Source organism: Piliocolobus tephrosceles, chromosome 11 (genome assembly GCF_002776525.5).
Source record: "Piliocolobus tephrosceles isolate RC106 chromosome 11, ASM277652v3, whole genome shotgun sequence".
In the NCBI taxonomy this organism is placed as follows: Eukaryota; Metazoa; Chordata; class Mammalia; order Primates; family Cercopithecidae; genus Piliocolobus; species Piliocolobus tephrosceles.
The window spans coordinates 32,258,602-32,265,743 of record NC_045444.1 but is presented as its reverse complement, the minus strand read 5'-3'; the positions used below and the strand labels follow the sequence as shown (position 1 = coordinate 32,265,743).

At 38.6% G+C, this 7,142-nt stretch overlaps 1 pseudogene; it reads right to left on the bottom strand.

Moving 5' to 3' along the window:
- Nucleotides 1-868: 868 nt before the first annotated feature.
- LOC111546169 lies at nucleotides 869-2,637 on the bottom strand (annotated as a pseudogene).
- Between the last annotated feature and the right edge of the window lie 4,505 nt (nucleotides 2,638-7,142).

Here is a 7,142-nt window from a genome sequence, read left to right as displayed (position 1 = left end):
GTACATACACTGCATAATCACCTTATGTTTTTGAGCCCATCCATTTTTTTAAACCATTTAAGGAATTTTTATTAAACCAAGAATTTCATAATCCAAGTTACATTTCCTTGCTTAGTTATCAATTCTGTTATTTACAACATAACTGACATTCTGAGCTATTCCACGGTTAAGTTACAAAATTAAATAAATGCTTTAAATTTTCATACTTTGCTGAAAATTCTTTTTCCCAGGGTCTATAAAACATTAATCTGTTTTTAATTTTAATTTTTATTTTTATTTTGAGATGGAGTTTTTTGCTCATTGCCCAGGCTGAAGTGCAATGGCATGATCTTGGCTCACTGCAACCTCTGCCTCCCAGGTTCAAGCAATTCTCCTGCCTCAGTCTCTCTAGTAGCTCAGATTACATGTGCCAGCTAATTTTTTGCATTTTTAGTAGAGATGGGGTTTCACTACGTTGGCCAGGCTGGTCTCGAACTCCTGACCTCAGGTGATCCACCCCCAGCCTCCCAAAGTGCTGGAATTACATGCATGAGCCACCATGCCTGGCTTGTTTTTACATTTTCCTATATTTTTGTGTTTTGTTTGTTATTTTCAAATCAATAAGTAACCTAGGACCAGTAAGTTTGCTAGACTTGATATTTCCTCCATACATAAGGTTCACAGTTTGTTTTCCTTGTTTATGTTTTGTAATTTTTCCCATCACATTTTAGTTTTTTGATGTTTAGTTTTCTTTGTTGAAACACAAGATTTTTGGTTTTTGCTTCCCCCTCACCCCCGTGGTCCCTGATCAATTTTAAGCAGTTGGTACACCAGTAGCACTGTGAACTGCTTTCAGGAGCGTCTTTCGCACAGTAGGCTTGTAGTACAACTACAGCTTCAGAGACTCCGGAGACTCAAGCATATGAAGAAGTTTTGAATTATCAAGCTCCACTAACATGCCAGTGATTTTACCAGCAAGAGTAGTGTGCGTGGCTTGAATAAGAGGAAACAGTCGTTCACCAGATACAAACAGAAGTATCTGCTTTTGCTGCTGAAGAGGGGCAAATGCCAACATGAAAGCAGTACAAAGTTTTTGACCTTGGACATGAATAGCAAGCTGCTGCCTGGTAACCTGTGGATGTATATTAAGATGTTGTTGAGGAATGTGAATTCCTGCAGCATATTTGTACTGTGGAATGATGTGGACAGCAGGAGTGGAGCCAGTAGTAGCAGCTACAGGACATGGACCCATTGTCTGTATTGATGAGTTAGCAACACACTGTGTAGACATGACTGGTAGACCCTGTGAAGAAGCTGGTCTCAGAGTAGTGGTTAGGAGCAGCTGAGCCGATAGCACAGGTCATATTTTGGAATGGATAAGGTCTGACACTCTGAGCCGCCCAGGGAGGACTTGGTCTTAGTTGAGCAATTTGGCCAGGAGGATAGTATGCAGCACGGTTCTGGGTCTACAGTTCTGGGTCTGTGAGACCGCTGCCATGAAGTAACATGAAGAAGGGGCTGGCTGGTAGGGGTTGATTACAGGGCGGGGCACAGCTCGTACACTTGCCATCTTCTACACATATTGGTTAGTGAGGTGAGCCAGGTGCTCTTCTTTGCGGTGAGCTAAAGCTACATACAATGGCTTGCTGGCCACAATTTTACCATTCATTGCTGTAACTGCTTTAGCTACTTTTTCTGGGGAGGAGAAACATACAAAGCGAAACCCTTTGCTGCAACCACCCTCCATCGTAACATTTGCACTAGTGATTATACCAAATAGAGAAAACTCTTTCTGGAGACGTTCATCATCAATACTCTCATCAAGATCTTTCACATAAACATTAGCACCCTGGTATCTGGTGATTCTATCTTCCTTCATCTGTCCAAATTTGCACTTAAGTTCTGTCTGCCCTTCCACTTTTTTCTGAGCTTGAACAACATATATTTGATTTCCACTAACCTCCTTTCCATTCATCTCATCCATAGCCGTCTGTGGATCTTTACGCCTTTCAAAGCTTACAAATCCAAATCCTTTGGATTTTCCACCTTCATTAGTCATTACTTTCACACTTAAGGTCGGTCCAACGTTGAACTCTTTTGCCCTAGCTGCAAGTTCTGCTGCTTTTCTTTAGGAGACCTAAACCGTCCAACAAATACGTTGAGACCATTCAGGCGCATCCCATTCATTTTTTTTTTTCAATAGCTCCTTCAGCTGCTTCCTGTGTCTCAAACCTACAGATCCACAGCCCTTGGAATCACTTTTACCACAAACTACCTTACACAAAAGGGAGTTACCAAAACCAGAAGATGCATCACACAGTGCCTTCTCAATGGATTTGTCCTGATTTTTAAGGAATACGTTGCCCACTCCACTTCTGAGTAGTGATGGATCACGATGAGACCACAGGACTCATACTGGCTTGCCCTTTATAACATCAAAGTTCTTGGTGGCCAGACCACGCTCCGCGTCCGGGGGCTGCAGGAAGTTCACGTACACGTAGCCCAGGAAGCGGAGGGTGATCTGGTCTCTGAAGACCCGGATGGCGAGGGTGGACCGGTTGAGTTGAACTACTCTTGCAGCATCGCTTCAGTCACATCCGGGTGCAGGTCTCCCACGTACAGCGAGGCCATGGGGTAGCTGGGGGCGCTGGGGTTCATCGCGGCACTGCTGCCCGCAGGGCCACAGGCCGTGACCCTTTCGTGAGAGGAGGAGAGTGAGTGCGGGGCCGGGGGTCTCGGAGCCAGGGGCGGGGAGCAAGGGCATGCGCTGAGGGACAAAAATCAGCTAAATCGGAAATGACTTACCGGCCACAGAGTGAGGTCGCTTGGCCGCCGCTGTCTGCGCGCTGCCGGCGGCGGGGAGCCAGGGTGCCGGTCTCCGGTTGGGGCGGCAGGAAGGCCTCGGTCTCCTGGTTCCTCCTGCAGCTGCTGCAGGGCCGCAGGCGGGGCCGGTCTTGGCTGTTGACCGGGTTATTTTATGAAAGCGGAAGAAAAAATATTATAATTCTCTGGCGGAGTAGATGCCGATTTGGAGGGAAATTTTGAGAGGTATTTTTAAAAGATTTTTTTAGGGAGAAAGACCATATTCAAGTTTTTATGTCAAGCTGGTTAGCCCTCTGATCAAATATATTTTATCTGGGTTTATTTACTTAGTATGTAGATGTCAAAAACTAAATTAGTTGGATGATAAACATTGCAGTTTCTCTTTTTATTGAACTCATGGAATAAAGGAGGAGGCAGAATCATAAAACATACGAAATACATATTAAGTGCAATTAAAGGACGGCATAGGAGTTCAGAGGCATCTAATTTAGCTAATGTTTGTAGGCAAGGAAAACTTCCCAATGGAAAAAGATTCCTGACCTTAAACGTTGAAGAAACAGAAGAATTGACCCAGTAAGACTGTATCAGAAGGATACTACCTGCATTTAGGTTTCCATAAACCAACAATCCATCTAGCTAGTTCCTTTCCTTTCATGACACTAGGCCAAATTTCTTTGGAAGAAAAACCATTGAGCTGCTGCTTCCCCCACAAAACACTTAGACTCAATGTGGGACTCTAGCCAAATTAGTAACAGGGAGTTCAAAGCCAATTATGTTAGAAATGATTTGCTTTATTATAGATAGCCATGGATTAAAATAATACTAATTTCCCTTCTTCCCTTCTTTTTCTTTATAAGTATGTATTCACAATGCCTACATACAGAAATAACATATGTTTATTAAACGACAATGGGAAACAAGAAATTTAATCTTTTACTGTATAAGTTTACATAAACTTAGAAATAACAGAAAATCCTTTTTTAATGCTCCAGATGCTTTTCTTAAAGTTTTAATTTTCCATTTTTCCCGCAAAGCATGACAAGTAATTTTAAAATTAAACTATAAATCATTTGGTATTATAGTCTCTATTAATGATTCAATTTCCAGATTAGATTATTTATTATAATATGCCAACATAAGATATTAATCAATGAATGTGTGTTTATTGGTTATGCTTAAGTATTATTTTCAGGAAAGTAAATCTGTGGCTCTGAGGCAAATATTAAATAGATATGTGTCAAAGATTTTATTTAACCTGTTAATTAATGAATGGACCAGGAAAGTTAAAATCAGTTCAAACAACAATTGATGAGGTAGGTATAGAGGTAATTTTAAGAAAACATATTAGGGTGAGATTCTTGGGTTAGATATAAAACTAGTTAATGTCTTTCTGGGCAATAAATTGTGACTTTCACAGTTATCTCTTCATTGGAGGGAAATGATTTGCATATTTACCTGAGAAAAATCTGTACATTAGGTTGTGTTCCTAAAGCGTCGTAAATTTTGAAAAGTAAATAGAAAAGTAATAAAAGAGCATCTAGTAATCTATTGCTTGTTTCCAAACTTCAGGTAATTTTTCTAATAATTATATGTATGCACTTCTTCAAAGACATTTTTCTAAAATTCAGTCACAACACTAGTACCTAAGTGTGGTTTGATTAAATCGGTGAGTCACTTCAATAATATACCAAAGTAGACAGTGTTGGCTTTTATGCTAAATCAGCTGCTTACAATTTCTGGTTTGGTCAAGATCTTATTTGATATTTCAAATTTTTTTTAAATACACTTCCTAAAAATGGTCTAATAAATCTAGGTGCATTATTCCCATTAAAAGAGAAGCTAAAACTTAAGTCATAGTAATAACTATTTTAAAGAGATGGATGAGTAAGGAAGGAGTCTCTTTATAATAAGAAAATGCATTAGAAATGTTTATAGTTATCACGTGCTGGATCTAAACTGAATTGTGTCCTCCTAAAATTCATGTGTTGAAACCCTAACCTGCAATGTGACTGTATTGGGAGACAGAATCTTTAGAGAGGTAATTAAGGATAAATGAGGTCCTAAGAGTGGAGCCCTAATCCAATATACTTGGTGTCCATATAAAAAGAGGGAGAGACACCAGGAATATGCCCACACAGAGAGGAAAGGCCATGCCAGGACATAGCAACAAGGCGACCTTGAAAACACAAAGGAGGCTGATCTCAAGAAAAACCAACCTTGCTGGCCTCTTGATCTTGGAATTCCAGGCTCCATGACTGTGAGAAAATAAATTTCTATTGTTTAAGCCATGCAGTCTGTGGCATTTTGTTACTGTTTTCCTAGCCAACTAATACAATCTCTATTCACTAGAACATGTTTTTGGTGAGAAATAAAGCTTATAATTTACAATGTATGTAAATGTACATTAGTCATAATTATTAAATAAATTGGTTACATTACCTAAATTAGCTATTAGACACATTAGTCATAATCACTTTATTCCTAAAAGTGCATAGATTAGAAGAACCTGAAAAACTAACCAAAGAAAACTACATCATAAAATCCACCAAAATATTTCCTATAAAATGTCTTAAATTATTAGCTCATTCCTTTGCCCTTACCAGCATGTCTCTTCCAATTTTTAAAACTAATTCAACCTTTTACTTTCTCACTTCTCAAAATGCATATTCTCCATTCTCTGAACTGAAACAACGACAAATAATCTTGTTTATTTCAATTGCTTCTAAGAGAAAATGCCACTAGTTTCATAGAACCTGACTCCATTGGACAGCTGGTCATGTTTCTTAATCCCAGTCTGCATTGCTCCTGGCTAGTTCTGCTCACCAGAAGGTGTTGAATGAAAAGGGCTGTTTGAATCACAGTCCTGCCTTGCTAAGGCCTTGTTTAGCAATATCTGTTTGTATTTTTACATGGACTTAGAACTATGTAATAGACTAAATGTGACAAGCATGCGACCACTTTCCAAGGTCGAATACTCTTCAGAAAGCCAGATTTGGGGTTTCATTCAGTGATATTTAGTTTTCCTTTAAGAATCATAGACAAATGTTGAGGAAAAATAATACTATCAGAAAGTTACTAATTTCATCGTATTTGCACTCTAAGAAAAAAAATTTAATTAAAGGTCTGACTGAATTCCTGATATTTTTGACATGGTACGTAGTACTGGAAACCCTATTACTTCCTCTTGGCTTTGCTTTCTTTATATTCTTTTTTCCTTTCCAATTTTCCATAGTCTTTTTTAAAAAGTAAGATCTTTTTTTTTTTCTTCTACTCATTGATAGTTTGAGATTTCAGATTTCTTCTGGCAGCTTTACCAAATGATAAAAATATGAAGGCTGGTTGTTTAAATCTCTTACGCAAACAGTATGAACTCCTCTTTGTGGTCTAGAAAAAAAGAGCCAGTCACCACCACAGTGAGCGCTGGTTACATGAAACAAAACATGGGCACATTCTTATTCACTTGGCTTGTGACTTTGAGCCTCACTTTCAAGCATTAAGAGCAAACGCCATGTAAAATGAATTATATATTCCAAGAGAGAGGAGTAGCAATTTTTTTGGTATGTTTGTCTTTTCTTTTGAAAAGATAAAATCAGCCTTCAGTTTTAGTAGACATTCCTTTTTGAATTGAATCACTGAGTTAGTGAATAATACAGAGTTTGCATGGCCATATGTTGGATGCAAACACGGAGCCAAGGTTAATTGAAATGACTTCCTCAAGATCACTCAAGAGCCACTGGAGGAGTGTTGCTCCCAGAACAATATATTTATTTTTTTTATTTTGTCACATGGCTATAAGAAACCTATACCTGATCTCCAGGATATTTCTCTAAATAAAAGGTAATCAGTGGTCAGACATGTGGCGAATATATTAGACTTCTGCTCTTACCCTGGTGTGCTATTATTTGGGGCTTATGAATAGAAAATGTAAAGTAATCTCAGAAGGAATTTTATTCTAATGTTCTTTCAAATAATAAAACCTTTTGTTTGAAAGGAATTAGGATGACAAAAACCTAAGATTATGGGAAACCTGGTAGCAGATCTTTCCTTGGCAAGATTAGAGTGAGTTATGACCAGTCAATGGTAAACAAGTTTCATTCATTTTCCATTTCTAAGTTGAACTTCAGAGGAACAGTTGCCAGCGGCACTGTGGCCAATCATTTAGTCACAATGCATTGTTTTGAAGACATATGGTACCATTTTAACCTATCCATCTAGTATTCTACAACCAGTCCTTCTACCCAGACTGAACATTAGGTGTTCTGATTGTTAAAATTTTAACATAGCCACATGTTGATGGGGGAATATAAGGCTTTTCATTTTCGTCCCTGCACTGGATGGTA